Genomic DNA, 16922 nt, shown 5'->3' with positions numbered 1-16922 from the left:
TAAAATATTAATAGTGTCAGATTACTACTTTAGTTTCATTTGAGGTTATGATGGGGAAAAGCAATGCAGATTGATTTAATAATGAAATTACAGCCTTTCCATTTCACTGTACTACATTATCAGTTCATTTACAAACTTGCAAAACGTGTATTGTTAGTAGCATTGGTTTAGTTCACTTTAGTACATTAGTTTGCTTACAGACTTCCAAGAATTTATTAGCAGCATATGTTTATTTCAAGCAGAAAAATGTAAAATATTCAGGGCAACAAGCAATGCTGTAAGTTTACAATTGTTAAAGCTGTAAATGTAATTTTAAGGACATAATACTGCTGTTTTTGATTTACAGATACTGCTACAAAAGACGTGCTTGTCAGTCTGGATATTTGAATAATTTCCAGGTTGATTTTCCAGAATGCATGTTCAAATACAGCCAAGAAAATATTACATCAGACTCCCAGCCTTGCACAAGAGATTGGAAAGGGGAGGTCTGGAAGGCCTAAGTGTACTCAAATGACTCTAGAGAGGCCCTTCCAATACCTCAGCAGTGACTGGGACAATGCAGAGTAAAGCCTAAACTTGGCAAGAGCTGTGGTGCACAGTATCAAACATGTACACAGCAAATGTGCATTTCCTCAATGTAAGTTGAAATGTATAAATAACAGATGTGCATTTATCCAGATGCAAATGATTTCAGACAATTATATAACAGTACTAGTTTTCAGTTTAAAAGTGTTTCAGTTATCTAAAATCTTTAAAGTTAAAATGTATGTACGACAGATGTGCATTTATGCAAATTAAGAGTTACAGCAAGGATGCAAATTAAGAGTTACAGCAAGGATGCACATGATTTAAATGTTGTCAGACAACAACAACACTAGTTTTCAATTTATGCTTTTATCGGTGTTCAAGTAACACTGGCATAAAGGTATCTCTTTAGTACAGTTCACAGGTGTATACTAGACTAATGGCCCTGGGGCCTTTACAAGCCTAGCCAGAGGATTACCCTGGCATAGTGCCACCTGACCTTAGTTCCCAGTGCCTCTGTCGAGTAAAGCCACTGGAGTTATCCCCAGGGTAAATTTTCTGCTTCCCATCTGCTCATAAAGATTTCTCTTGAAGAGGGGGTCAGTGAGGTGCTCTGCTTGACATGTATGGGAAGTCTGTTCCATAGCATGGGCAGTCTCTGGATTATGAACCTGTTCCTCCAGCATGTTCTGTTAACTGTGATAATGAGGTTGAGGTCTCCGAAGCATGTGGTACGGAGAGATTGGGATTTCTTTAGATGTAGCATTTCTAACCGTCCTGGGTCAGACATGGCATTGTAAGTCAAGCAGAGATTGCCTCTAAGTAGGCGATACAAGACAGAGAATAGCTGGAGTTTTTTTTAGTCTGTCCATATAGGACAAGTATTTAAGGCCTAGAATCCTCTTTGTGAGACACTTTTGCGGCCTCTCCAGTTGTTGGAGGTGTCTAGTGAGATACATGCCAAACGGGGCATTGTACTTTATGACTGGCCTAATGAGGGAACAGGAGAGGGAGACAATGACATCTTTCTTCCTGGATGCAAAACCCTTAGTAATGAGAGATGTCACATAGGACTTTCTGACCACAGTGGCAATGTGGTGATCAAAAGAGAGGTTGCTGTCAACCTGTGTTCCCAGATCTCTTAGAACACCTTATGTGTTCAGTGGACTACCATCAATGGGATAATTCATTGGAACCGGGTTTTTCCCAAAGGGGATGACGACACATTTTTTGGCATTCAGCTTTAGGCCATGGTTCTGCCACCAGTTGTTGGTCACAGTGAGGCCATTCTGTAGGATGTCAACATCGCTTGGGGAGTTAATAATAGCTACCAACTTGTAATCGTCTGCAAGCATTATCAGCAGAGTCCCCTCATGTTGGTCTAGACTTCAGAGAAGTAGACAGCAAACAGGAGAGGACTCAGGACCGAACCCTGTGGGACTTCACTCATGACTAATCGGCGGCCTGACTTGGAGTCGGCTACTTTCACACTGTGGGGCCTACCTGTAAGCCACTTTGCAACCCACCTAGAGATATAGGGGTTGATGCCAAGCTTAGGGAGTTTTTCTAGGATTCCTGAGTGAGTAATGGTATCAAAAGCATTGGCCAAATCAAGGTAGTCTGTATGAACCACCTTGCCTTCATCCACAGCTCTGGTGACTTGACTCAAAAGAAGTTGACCAAGTTGAGCAGACATGATCTACCCTTCACAAAACCAAACTGCGTGGGATCCAGAGTTTGAAGATTCCCTGTATCCTTGTTTATTAGGTCCATGATGATGTGTTCCATAGCTTTGCATATCAGACACGTCAGGCTAATGGGGCGATAGTTCCCAGCGTCTGTAGTCGCTCCTCCTTTGTGGAGCGGGATGACTGTAGCAGTGCGCCATTCTGCAGGGACAAAGCCTGAGGTGAGGCTGTGATTGTACAGAGCAGGTCCCATAGAAGCTGTATTCTTGTCCTTGGACAGTGCTGTTTTAATCTGTGCAGCAGTAATACTGGGTGCCTGGCAATCTACTGGTATTGTGATTGGTCCTGGGGGGGGGGGGTGAGAGGGGTAAAGTTGACACTGAATCTGTCAGCCAGTATAATGGCAATATCTGTTGGCTCGATGTAGGAGGTACCATTGTGCAGTAGCTCAGAGCAAATCCAGATATTGCCATGGAGATTCTTTACATAACTATAGAAGGCCTTGTGATTGTTATTACTATCTGCTGCAATTCTGTTTTCATACCTAGATCTCAACTTTTTGTTGAGGCAGATAAGGGAGTTTTTCCAGTCGTGGGACTTCACCTTATTCTGTATCAGTTTCCTCCTTCTGTTGTAGAGTTTGTTCATTGCAGGGGACCACCAGACTGGCTTCCTTTTTTTGGAGGAAAGTGTCTTGGTTCTGTTGGGTATGGCAAGATCCATGCATTTGGGCACGTGTTCGTACAGTACATTGGTGTATGATTCTGTGGTCATGCAACTATTCTCCATTTCCATGGGTGCCATGAAGTTAGCCACCTCTGTTTTTAGGATCCCAAAGTCAACTTTGGATACGTTTTTCATGGTGGTTACCTTTGCTGGTGGGGGGGGCTGTGGATTTCTAAGGTAATTATTTTGTGGTCGGATCTAACCAGGGAGGAGCAGACTATTGGTGTAGAGCAACGGTCGCCCATGTTAGTAATGACCAGCTCAAGGATGTTGCTACCTCTAGTGGGGATAAGAACAAGCTGGTCCAGGGCATTGGAATTAATGAACTCCAGGAAACATTGGGCAAGTGTATTGGTACACGAGTAGTTTACCCAGTTAATGGAGGGGTAGTTGAAGTCGCTTAGTAAGAGAGTGCAAGGTTGGACCCCAATATTCTCCAGGGTGCTTAGAAACGTGGAGTGCGAGTCTTGGGACATGGTTGGAAACGTATAACAGGCTACGACCTGAATCGCTGTCTTACCCAATGTTAGCTGCACCTGAAGTATCTCTGATGCGTTATGTTGAGTTAACGATCTGAAGGTGTGTGCATCCTTTATGAATATGGAAACACCACCGCCTTTGGAGCTTCGGTTCAAGTTCTGGGGCCAAAAGGTGTGGAATGAGTTATAGCCTGGTAGTGCAGGGGTGCTTTCTGCTGCCTTGAACCATACATGACCCTCAGATTGCATTTGTTTATAGCTGTTACGGTGGTAATCTGGTCTTTGGAACACCGTCTAAAAATGGCACTATAGGGTTGGCAAGAACATTGGCCAGTATCCAGAAGCCCAGGGGTGACAGATGCAGACAGTCTCTGACAAAGCATCTAGGCTCGTCAGTCATGTCATCCCAGGTAGACAGATACTGGATCCCCTTAGAATGACATCAGAAACTTAGCAAATTATTGAAATCAATCATTTTCTGCTTGTACTGTGGTATCATTCTGGGTAAGGGTAGGATGCTGCTCAGGACTAGGGTCATACCAGCCTGGGCTACATAATCCAAGAGCTCCTTCATGTCTCTTTTCATGTAGTCCAGGGAGGTAAGTCTCAGGTCATTCACACCCACATGTAGAATGACATATTTGTACATGTTGTTGAGCGACCTGAGTGCGTGCGTTGTGTCGGATCCTGGTACCTGACTGTTACTTTCTCCTTAGTCAACCTTGTAAGTGGGACATCAGTGTGCCTCACTATCGAGTCACCTATGACTAGTGTGTTGGGCGTGTTGTTTTGCCTTAGGGGCTTTGGTTGAGTGGCACACTGTTTGAGTTATGTGTCTCGCGATTAGTGTTGCGTTGTGGTGGTCAAGTGCATTTCTGCCTTAGAGGTCTCTGCTGCTTTAGTTAGTTTCCAGATTATAACATTTATAAAGGGTTATTTTAAATGTTCAATATAATTATGTAACTTTCAGCCAAGTTTCAGAATATGGCATTAAAGAGATCAATCAGTTGCGGTGGTGCAACGGTTAGCATAGTCTCCTCACAGCAAGAGGTTCTTCGGTTCAATTCCCGACTGGAATGCTTTCTGTGCGGAGTCTGCATGTCCTCCCTGCTGTCGGTTGAGTTTTAAAGACATACAGGTGGGTGTGCACGTGTGTGTGTATGGCTTCTCTGAAGGTTTGGCGCCGGACTGGCAACTCGACACTGTAAAAACTCCACTGCCAATCAATCTGCGGACCGGTGATTCACTGTGGTGACCCCTAGCCGGGAAAAGCTGAAAGATATTGCTTTTTTTTACTCTGTTATGAGTTCAGTATAGTACATTTCAGAATATAACATTCATACTCTGTTATACATTTCTACATCACACTTCATATTACTTAGTTATTAGTTTTAGGTAAGGTGTAATAGGTTTGTTAAGATAATTATCTTAAGAATAAATAATAATAGTTATTTAACATACTCAAGACCAGGATTAATTTAATTAATTAATTTACAGAAAACAGTGCACCTTACATAATAATTGGTGTACATTAGATAAAGTTAGAAAGACATTTTAGTGAAAGTACTTTACTATTCCAGCACATAGATATTTGCATTTATGACAGCACATACAAATTAAAAAGGTAAATAGGATTATTAGTAACAAATCTAGATGAAGATTTACAGACAAAAGTTAATATAGTATATGGCAATTATCCTTCAAGATACATATATTAGAAAAAAAAACAAAGTTTACCAATGTTAACATTTTAAAGAATTGCCCTGTTATGATTAAATCATAAAGTTTAGAGACTTCAATCCAAATGGACCATAAATGCTCAGGTGATACCTAGTGGTCAAAATTAAAACTGCATGTTTATTTACCAGATAAGATGATTGCCAGTGATGAAGTAACACTGACTCCATGTGCAAAAATGGGAAAAGGGGTTGTGGATGGTGGAGTTACCAGATAAAGAAAATTTTATTTTATATTAGTTCTACTGATAATTACAGTACCCTTTGCAAACCATATTAGTAGATTTACAAAGTGATTATAGAAAAAAATCCCATTTCAGTGACAATGGTTATGGAATAAATCCTACATAAATAGTGAGTAGAACAGACCTGAAAATGTAAGGTTAGGTCTGCTTCATTTTATATTTCAGATTTTAAAGTAACGGTACTTACGTATTATCGCAACCAGATTTATAAAGTGAGATAATTCGTCTATTTTCGGCAGAAACACGTTGCCTAACCTAAAAAAGGGTCTGTAAAGATGTCGCCAGCAGTTTGTCGCAGTGGGAATGAGGCAGGCAGAGCAGAAATGTTGTAAGTTTGTACTTCTGGTTGATGCGGCTCATTTCTTCCGCAACTCCGCAGCTACGGGAAATTGACTCAGGAAATACACACTGAAGTTTTTGGGGACAGTAGTCAGCAAAAGCAAAGGTGCCTGTAAGGAGCAGTGAATAACGGCTCATTGCTTGCTCGGGGAGTGATGGCTTTCTCTGCAGTGGCAGACTGTTTTAAAAAGGTTGCATTCTTGCTTATGGATCGTGACCGTTTCCAATGCGACCGTTTCCAATGCACAGGATTGTATGTATACCAACACTTTGAAATAAATGGGTTTGATTGCTTTTTAAGGACAAAACACCCGTTTTCAAGTCCTTTTGTCATACACAGATTACTGTTACAGAGAAAAGATGCAGGGACTGTTGTCAGTAAAACTCCACCAACAGAACCACACTTTTAAATCAGTATTTCCGAGTCGCAACTGCATTAACGTGCCTTCTGAGAGTCTGGAACTGTAAACAGGGTATGTAACAAATCAGATACTTGCAAAAGGACCTTTCTAAAGAAGAAGGGGGTCAGTTTATGTTAATGAGCCATGGTCCTGACTCCTTGTCTGGATGGAAACGTGGTGACTTTGCATGACTTGTCACATTAACGACTACAGACAACAAGCAGCAGTCAGGTGTGTAGGTCGGCCGGGGACATTACCAGGCAAGAGGAATTCTGCTGTTATTCCGCTTCCTGTGTGCAAAATTTTCTGACACTATAATACTTAAACATTTTACACACCCCTTAATAAGTGAACATACATGCTCTTTCTTGACAAACTGCTGGCGACATCTTTACAGATCCCTTTTTAGGTTAGGCAACATGTTTCTGCCGAAAATAGACAAATTATCGCACTTCATAAATCTGGTTGCGATAATACGCAAGTACCAAAGTAACTACAGAAAGAGATACCTGTGTGTGTTCAGGTATCCCGTGAGGAGTTGCTAGATCAGGTATCACTTAAATGTATAAAAATACAGTATTCTCTTTGCATAAATCTAGAAATGCAGCTGCATTAAAGCAAGCTTCACAGTCTGCATACAGTTTCAGTGAATGCACTTTTGAATCAGTTAAAATAACCTTCAGTCAAGAACACTGATAAGAACAGAATGTGCTACACATTTGAATACAAAAACATGGGGTGTGCATGCTACAAGGCTTACGAACCAAGACTAAAAAGAGGATAAAAAACTTCTCAAAAGCTGACTACAACCTCCTAAGGGAGGGTATCAGTAGCTTCACACCCCATCGCCCCCAGAAGATGCAGACAGCTATGCTAAACTGTATGCTAATGCAATATACAAGCACCTGTACAACTGCTTGGACTCAGCCATACCCAACAGAACTAAAACCTGCTCCTCAAGGAGCCACAAGCCTGTCTGGTGGACATCGTCTATCAACAGGCTTTACAACAAAAGGAAGAGACTGTTGTCCAAGGGTAATAAGGAACAAATTCCAAATTGGAAAAAAAATCCCTCCTCAGCCTCAACAAGCAAATTAGATCACTAGTAAAAACCCCCAAAGCCAAATTATGAGCTGAAACTAGCGTCTGAATCAAAGGGAAACAAGTCTTTCTTCCATTACATCAAGAACCTCCATGGCAAAGCCCAGGTTTGTTCCTAATTAGTACTTAATGATACTACCTACACTGCTCCTGTTGACTTTGCCAACCTGCTGACTGACAAACTTCACCCCATATCCCACCCCAAAGACCCATATGACATCCACAATACTTGTCCCACACCTCACATATCTATAGAGCAAGTGTTAAAAGGCCCTATACAAGGCAAAGAACACAGCTTCTATGGGACCGGATAGAATCCCAGACTGTATTCTGCACCATGTCCAGCAAAAACTAGCTTCGCCATTGAGAACCCTATTCAACCACAGCTTAATTACAAGCTCCATTCCAGCAGAGTGGAGAACTCCCATTGTCATCTCCTTGCACAAAGGCGGTGCCACTACTGGCCCGGTAAACTACTGCCCCAATAGCTTGTCAAGTCTGATCTGTAAAGCCATGAGCATACTGTTATGGATCTCATAAACAAGGAGGACATAGGCAATCTCCAAGCACTTGACCCTACCCAATTCGAATTAGACAGGGGCAAATCTTGTCTACTGAACCTGGTTGACTTCTTTGAGACCGTCACCAAGGCCCTGGATGAGGGAAAGTCAGTACACACAGCTTACCTTGACTTGGCCAAGGCCTTTGAAACAATAGCCCCACTTGGGCTTCATCGAAAAGCTAATACAACTTGGTGTAAATCCCTATCTTGTCAGGTGGGTGGCCAACCAAGGACCCCCAAGGTCAAAATAGGCGCCACCACCTCCGACTGCAGACCTGTCACTAGTGGTGTTCCCCAGGAATATGTCCTCAAACCACTACTGTTTGGCATCTACTTCTCAGAGGTCCAGGCAAAGGGCCTGTGGCTGAACAATTCTGCAGATGACTGTTAAGTTGGGTGCTGTCACTGACTCCCCAAATGATAGCAAGAAACTGCAAGAGGGTCTCACAGCTACAAATAACTGGTGCCAAAGTCATGGCCTTAAATTAAACGCAAAAAAAATGTACTATACCATTTGGCAAAAGCACAGCCCCTACTGACTACCACATTAACAGCAACCCCCTAAGCACACAACCTGTAGAGAGAGACATGGACACTCAGGTTGACAATCTCATATTCGATCATCATGTGGCGGCAGTGGTCAGAAAAGCCTTTTACTTGGTTCATCTCATAAGTAAAGGGATTGCATCCTGAAAAAAGGAGGTTATTGCCTCTCTACTCCTCCCTCATTAGGCCTATAATTGAGTATAATGTCACGTTTGGTATGTACCTCTCCAAACACCTGCACCAACTGGAAAGGCCAAAGAAATACCTCCGAAAGAGAATCCATGGCCTCCAACATCTGTCCTATGTGGACAGGTTCAAATCACTATCACTCTACAAGGTATCATACAAATTGCTCAGAGGTGATCTGTGTGTCACCTACAAGGCAATATCGAACCCTGCCCTACTAGAGATATTCCATATCTGTAAGTCCAACTCCTCATGCATTACCCGCTTGACAGGCCTAAATCTAATATGCAACATCAATAAAAACTATAACTTACAGGATTTGGGTATTATTAGGAAATACTTCAGACACAATTAACTAAGTTTGTTTACACTGATATACAGAAAGTCTTTGTAGTACAGACACTACTATGAATGCAGAAGTCAGTAGTACAGACACTACTATGAATGCAGAAGTCAGTTCAAATATTCAGCAGAAAGTCTTTGTAGTACAGACACACTACTATGAATGCAGAAGTCAGTCCAAATATTCAGCATTCCAGAATATTAATGATATTATTCAGAAGGAAAAAAAACACGAAGAATATGAATGCAGAGGACTATTTCAGTTTATCAGCACGGTTATTGGTGACAGTATTTGGATACTATTAACATTTACCTTCACAGTACATAATAAATCATTCTTAACCAAACTACATTATTTGCAGACTTTATTCTGAAATGTACACGACAACTTGGCACATAAAGGAGAGACTGGTACTGGTACCTGTTCAGCACACTTTTAGGTAACAAACAGACATTCATTCCAGTCTCTTCCACTCATTCCGGTATCCTACAGTCATATCAATTCTTGCACTATCTACAACTAATTTTGCATTTTGTTGGGCGTTGCCCTTAAGATTGCGGACATAACTGAAAACTGTCTTATGGTTATCCTTAGCTTTGGGGACTATTTTTACCTCAAAGTCAAGTTATTTCCCCGATTCACTTTTTAGACTAATGATGGATTTTTTTTTGTTCTGTTGTGCACGTTCCCTCTTAGGCTTTTGTGCACATTCCCTCTTAATACTGAACAGGGTTTTCTTTCTTTTGTTGTGCAACCTGTTAATATCAGGGGTCCACCAAGGTGGCTTTACCTGATTTTATTTCGGTCTGGTACTGCCATTCCTATGCAGTTGTTTATATGGTTGTACAGGGGTTGTGTGCATCTCTGGATAGGTTTCTCTGTTTTTTTGGATTTGGGAGGGCTTGAAAACTAGCTATATCCGTCCCTTAATAAAAAGAGTAATTTACCACAGAAAAGTTCTTAAAGTTTTTGGGGTTAGGTGGGGGGACTATTTTTACTTTTATTTCAAGGGAGACCACTTTGTGATCTGATCTTACCTGTGAGGACATCACACTATGGGGGGGGGGGTGCAGCACTCTCCCCATATTTGTGAGTACCAGATCTAGAATATTTGTTCCCCTAGTGGGACTGAAAACTAGCTGCTCCAGGACATTTGAATTTACAAAGTCAAGAAATCTTTGGGCCTGCATGTTACTGATCATGTATGCCCCCAAATTAATAGAGGGGTAGTTAAAAATTACTCAGGAGTATGGTATTGGGATGAATGGTGAGTGATTCTAGTAATTTCAGGTATGATGTATGGGTTTTCTGGTTCATGGTGGGAGACCTGTAGCTAGCAAGAATATGATAATGGATTTTTCCCATGGTTAGCTGGAATTGGAGTAGCTCGAGCATGTCATATTATTTGACCAGCCTTGAGCTGTACTTAATCTTTGTGTAGATAGATACAACTTCATCTTTTGCTCTTTCATGCCTAGTGGGTGATCAGAATGTATAAAAGGCATTATAGCCATCCACTGCCAGACTGCTTTCTGTGGCTTTGAACCATATTTCAGTAACTGCACAGATGCCAGAATTCTCCTGAGTGATAAGAGCTTCCAGGGAGTGCAGTTTTTTGTTGAAGTTCTTAGCACTGAACAGTAAAACCTTTAGCTTATCCTAAGTAGCTTTTGTTACGTTGGAAGGTTTGTCTGTTTTGCAATGCCTAAAAAGGTACTACAGGGGTGGATAATGTTTTGGCCAATATCCGAAGGCATACAAACGACAGGTGAAAGACCATCCCTGGCAAAGCATCTTTTGTAGAACGTGAAGGGCCTCCCTTGTCAGGGTCACTCAATTTGGGGGAACACAGGCAGCAGGGATGTTGGGGTGGCAAAACTACAGAGCACACAGCTGTACAACACTGTTTCCCTTACTCACGGTTTCACGACAAGTGCAAACCAAACTTCCTAATGTATGGATAATCTTTCACCCAACTACCTCACTTTTGGAAGACAAGGAAAAGGGTGGCTTGTAGCCCCTCAAAAGCAGGTCTTCCCCTTCTACCCAACTGGAAGGAAGCACAACATTTTCCATAATCGCTTTCCATCCGACAGCTACCAAATACTAGCTGTTAAAATTGCTGCTACTCTGTTCCTTCTGGGACCTGCAGGATAATGGTTTATGCTGGCACGTCTGTAGCTGCAGACAAAACCACTAAAAAGCCTAGAAGATTATCTTACTGTCAAAAAGGTCCTGGCCTCTCTCATCTGCTCCAGTTATTTTTCATCAGCCCAAATTGGGGGGGGGGGGGGGGGGCTACTTCTGGGCCACAAAGGAAAAACCCTGAAAACAGCAACAGATTAAAAAAAAACTTCACAGTCATGAAAGTGTGTGTTGGGGGAGGGTCAGGTCATGACTGAAAAGTGTTCTTGGACCACTTCACCTACCTTATTAAACAAGGTGTTAAATAAGTAAATTCACACACCACTGGCATGACAGTGAACAGCCATGCCATTACCTGCTCCACTGCTCATCACATCAGCAAATCACAGGTGACCCTGACCATGTGGAAGATTGTTATGAAATTGTGGCTACCTGGGCCTCAAGGAAATCTATCAACTCAACCCCTCATAGTTGATCTAACAATTCAAATATTCTGTGAAATACATCCCTCGAAAAGAGGGAATGTAGATAAAGTAATTCAGTGCCTTCCCTGAGGTGATGAATTGAATAAGTAAATGCACACACCACAGGCATGACAGTGAACAGCCATGCCATTACCTGCTCCTTTGCTTATCACATCAGCAAATCACAGGTGACCCTGACCATGTGGAACATTGTTATGAAATTGTGGCTACCTGGGCCTCAAGGAAATCAACTCAACCCCTCATATTTTATTAACAATTCAAAGATTCTGTGCAATACATCCATCTAAAAAGATGGAATATAGGTCTAGTAATTCAATGCCTTCCCTGAGATGAAGGATTGAATACAAACTTATTTAAAACACAGTCTACAGCCCAGGATCCCTTGGGAATGATCAGTGTAGCACATACGGATGAGGAATGTACTTCAATGCAGCTACAGTTATACTGATATATAATTGTGGAACAAAACACCACAACACATATTTTTGTTGAAAAAAAAAAAAAAAAAACTATGTCCATTTTGTGTGATACAGTGTCACTAGCAATCACTATGGAAAATCTTTACTGATTGTCAGAATACATTTATAAATTTCTTAATGCTTGGAGAGGGGCCATGTAGTGCCTGCAGTGAGCATTTGTGAAGCAGATGGTGGAATCAAAGATGTGAATGGGGTATAGTGAAAGAATAACCGATACATAATGGCTGTCCGACATGGACACCAAAGAAGGTGGCAGACACGATTACATCAACAAGGTAGGCCAATATCAGACCCAGACACAGAGGGGAAAGGGAAGCCATCATCAGACCTCAGGCCCACATGCTGATGGGATGAAAGACTGCCTAAAGAAGTGGATAACAAAGTAAGAGGGGAAATCACCTTCAGATGCAGATATCATGGATTGACAGGCCATCTTCAATATCAGACATCTACAAGGAGAGGGAACCACATCACATCCAGACACCGAAGGGGAAGTGGTGAGAGCATAATGTCAGAGGGAATGTGAGCCCATACTGGATATTAGTTGAGAACACCTTCTGTTACACTCTGGAGTAAAGGTCACTGTCAAGAAGCAAATGTCACTTAAAAGCCATTAAGAACTAGCCTATGGTTGGGGGGGGGGGCACAATGCATCTTAAGAACTAGCCTATGGTTGGGGGGGGGGGCACAATGCATCTTATGTCAGGGGAGAACAAGAGACAGGACAGGTAGCCATCTGGCCTGATGTCAGTATGGCTGGAACTTGGAAGGTCAGACAGCAGGGGATATTTAACTGTCAGACACAGTACGGTTGCACTTAGAAACTGACACCAAGGGAGCAAATGGCTGTAGAAGAAAAACAGTGGAGCTCTGTGTGTGTACATTTTATATATATTTTCACACACACACACCTATCACTAGGAATTTGTAATAGCTAGGCAGAATTCCTACTAATGGGAAGCATAGCAAGACAAAGGAAGACTGAGTAAGTCAGAGAAATGAAACGCGCAACTGTACTACAGAATGGGAAAGACAAGGGGAAGGCCACCTTCACACACCACTGTGAGAAGTAGAAGAAATACCGAGATGTTATATACTGGTAGACAGCAAGAGCCTGTTCTACAATAAGGACAGTATCCAACCCATCAAAGGCACCCTTAATGAACTAGGGTGTGGAACGACAGGAAACGGAGCATCAAAAACACACAGCACTCTACCTACACTGTTGTAACACAACTCAAACTCGCTTTACTCCAAACTCTACTTACTCAACTGCAAAGCTAAGAAAATGATCAACCTGAACCTGTATCTCATATTACCTTTTGTTGTATTTGGCAACTCTACAAACATAATCAAAAACATATCTAATCTGTTCTATATTAACTATTGCCTGCCTACCACTATCCTCTTAATTTTGAATACTACCCAGACCATAAAGTGCTACCTTTTTGTTTGCCACTATCACATATAAACAAATTCATTCACACTCAAAATGAAGAAAAAAAAATCTATAAATTAAATTATTCACATTCAAATAAAAAGGTAGACACTATGCAAACACAAAGTAGAAAGAGCTCTGTTAATATTGAGTGGTGGGGTAGGTTTGAGGAGTAAAGGTGTCAATGAAAAAGACTCCGTTAAGCTACTGTCAGAATACGGGAACAAGTCCTACATAGGATTCTGACTGCCCCAGTGAGTTAAACTCAGACTGAGAGGTACATTCCCCACTACACTGTGTCGAACTCAAACTGGATGGTAGGCTTTCCACTTAACCAGGTCAAGCAAGTCTATGATTAAATACCTGTAAAGAAGACAGTACTAAAATAACAGGCAAGAAACTGCAAAGTTATTGACAAAATCCTGCAGAATTGCTAATATGCATCATAAAACAAAAAAAAAACATATAAACGACCTGATGAGCAAAGGTAAAAACCCACGCTACAAGAAAAGATGAAATAACCTAAATAGCAGACAAGACAAAGAGAGCACAGATGGCTTGAGCTGCTACCTTTGTCAACTTATACAGCAAGGCACTCGTGAAGTTGCACAACTATGTTTAAACATGAAGCATGTAAATAATTCCTGAAATAAATGAAAGAGTGTTGTTATTCCAGTCAGTTAGTCCAGCCACATCATTAGTTTTGGAGAGAAGTGTCAGTACAACAAGAAATGAGAATTTGTAAACATGAACTGTACACAAGACAAAGTGTGCACATCAGATATTTCTGTACACTTCTACATGTAAAGCAGACTTATTGTCATAATGCAGTAGAGACAGGATGTAAAACAGCAAAAATAACACTGAAAGCCATTGCTCGTCCCAAAACACCATGCTATTGACAAAAGCTTTAAACTATACTAATCAATCCTACTAATCCTACTAATCAAAGGACTAGAAAATTTAATGAGCCAAAATGCAAAAATTGTAAAACAGGAAACGTCAGAACACAGATTCCCTCAAGCCATATACCATACTGAAAGCTCCACCTGCTAAGTACATTTTCATTAAATGGCTGAAATATTTCCAGTTCTATTCCAAAGTCATCAACACGTTACTGCATAAAATGTAAGGCAAGCAAATGACCACCTCTCAAGTACTATGATTTCTGCATAAGATTTAACTTTGCTCTTCTTATATTTCATAAAGTCAGTCTTCTCCAGGTGTGCATAAAACCTATAGAAACGGCAAGTCTGTTATCTGACCACATCCCATCCTAACATACAGAAAAGAGCTTATCTTTTGGATTATCTACTGTGATTTTTAATGATCAAATGTTGCCCGGTGTTACAACCACAATTTTAGACGACAGTGTGGCTTATATCCATCAATGCTACAAAAGAAACGTATAAACGTTACGTATGCCAAATGCCAAACATAAAACAACTTCGAAATCATACTTCACAAAGTATCTCACCATTCGACTCAGTATGGTACTCGGAACTACTGTCACTACTTGCAAGTGTAATTATAGACAATCAAATATCTAGACTACAGAAATCACTGCATTTTAACAAAGAGGTTAAATTACAAATATTCCAACCATCTTTAACTCACCAGTATTAACGTAAAATGAAAAATATTTCTATACAGTTCTTAAGAAAACAAGACATACTACACACATACCCTGCTGTCAGCTCAATGCACACAAATGCCACACAACCAACCGTGCCTTAGACCCGCCTCACAGTTTTCATTAGTTCTTGCCCTGGGAAGCCGGCACACTCTAAAAATATAATTGGAGCAAACTACCTGTCAAGCACATAAATGCCGGGTTAGCAGGGTTGGTCTTTTCTATATGCTCGCTGGCTCTATCCACGAGGCTGATGCAATTGCTGCGTAACATATGGCACGTGATAATATCGCGCCGTATGTGCCGACAGAAGCGTTTGCAGAACTTTTGACTGTGTGAAAGGAGTGTAATTAGTTGGGCTGTGTTTGTCAGCTCTGTATTGTTATAATGCTGTTAGAAAGCGAACATAAGGAAATGCCCTAAAAAAGTAGCTGGCTGCTGGAGTAGCAGGCTGAATGGATGACTGCTGGGTTACCACCTGTCCCACTTTGCGAGGGACAGTCCCTCTTTGGGCAGTTGGGTCCTGACAAAAAATATTAAAAATGGCAAATGTCCTTAGATGGATGATTTTAGGACATAATTATGTTCTATGTTTTATGTAATAGTTGCATAAAACAGTTATTCTGTATCTAAAATACCTAAATGAGTGCAGTCAGCCACCTTATCTTGCACTACTTTATCATACATTTTATATATCTATATACCCACACACAGGCATAACTATTTTATATATATATATATATATATATATATATATATATATATATGTGTGTGTGTGTGTGTTATATACATGTTCCTGTGTCTGTCTCTCTGCATCTTGCTTGCATGTTCCTGTGTGCCTGGAGCTGTCTTATGCATGCCTTATATTTTCCTGTGCTTGTCGTACAGATAAAATAATTGTAATGGCAGCAAATCGGGGAAGTCTGAATAAGCTGACAATTAATATAGAACTGAAAATAGTGGAACAGGTTAACAGCTTCAATTACTTGGGAGGGGTGGAAGAGGAGAAGAGAATTTGAATGAGGAGGTCAAAGCTAGAATCAGAGGGCCTGCAACCAACTGGCAGAGTGTCAGAGGTAGTGTATGACAGAAGAATGCCAAAGAAGCTGATAAGTAATGTATACAAAACAGTGGTGTGACCAGTAGTACTGTATGGTACAGACACCTGGGCAATAAAGGCAGAGTAGTGAGTACATCAGAGCAGAAGCCAAAGTAGCGCCAATTGCAGAGAAGGTCAGAGAGAGTAGATTACAGTAGTCGAGGCACATGTGCAGAGAAACAGAAGATAATCTGCTGAAGAAGATTAGGGACACACAGGAATAAGGCAAGAGGAAACGGGACTATTGTCAGCATTGAATTGGCTAACCATCGAATGGCTGAACATTGACCAATAAGCATCGAAAGTTCACTCAGTAAACTTTCATTTCATCGATAGCATAAGTAGCTACTTGCCCAAAACTTCCCTGTCTCACATACGGAAGTGTTGTAAAATCCCTTTTCTCCACTGTCTTGCAGTCTCAGAGTTGGTATATATAGTTAGGGTGGCGTGGAGGGCACAGCCCCCCACATGGGTGGGTTTGAAACACTTCTGTGCACGTGAGATGTGGAAGTGTTGGACAAGTAGTTACTTACCCTGTCAATGAAACGAAAGCTCAGTGACTGAACTTTTGATGCTTATTGTTCGATGTTCACTCATTCAATGGTTAGCCCATTTGATGGCTGAATATAGACCCAGAGGCAACAAGAGCATCCAGCAAAGAGAAGGATGGATTGTGTGAGAGAAGACCTGTGACAGTCAGACATCACTGTCAAAGAAGATAGCAGGGTGAATCGAGGGATGGCGACAGTTGACATAACACCCCGAC

General features: G+C 41.3%; 1 protein-coding gene across 1 annotated transcript in view; it reads right to left on the bottom strand.

Moving 5' to 3' along the window:
- LOC122808569 (alanine--tRNA ligase, cytoplasmic-like) overlaps nucleotides 1-15222 on the bottom strand; it is a 190747-nt gene extending 175525 nt beyond the window's left edge. Inside the window, exon 1 of the mRNA XM_044079525.1 lies at nucleotides 15111-15222. The gene's annotated coding sequence lies outside the window, so the exon portion shown is untranslated. The remainder of the gene's footprint in view (nucleotides 1-15110) is intronic.
- Nucleotides 15223-16922: the final 1700 nt, after the last annotated feature.

Source organism: Protopterus annectens, chromosome 8.part0 (genome assembly GCF_019279795.1).
Source record: "Protopterus annectens isolate FY-2018-M chromosome 8.part0, PAN1.0, whole genome shotgun sequence".
NCBI classification, from domain to species: domain Eukaryota; kingdom Metazoa; phylum Chordata; order Ceratodontiformes; family Protopteridae; genus Protopterus; species Protopterus annectens.
Note: the sequence above shows the minus strand (reverse complement) of the source record. Positions and strands in the feature narration are given on the sequence as shown.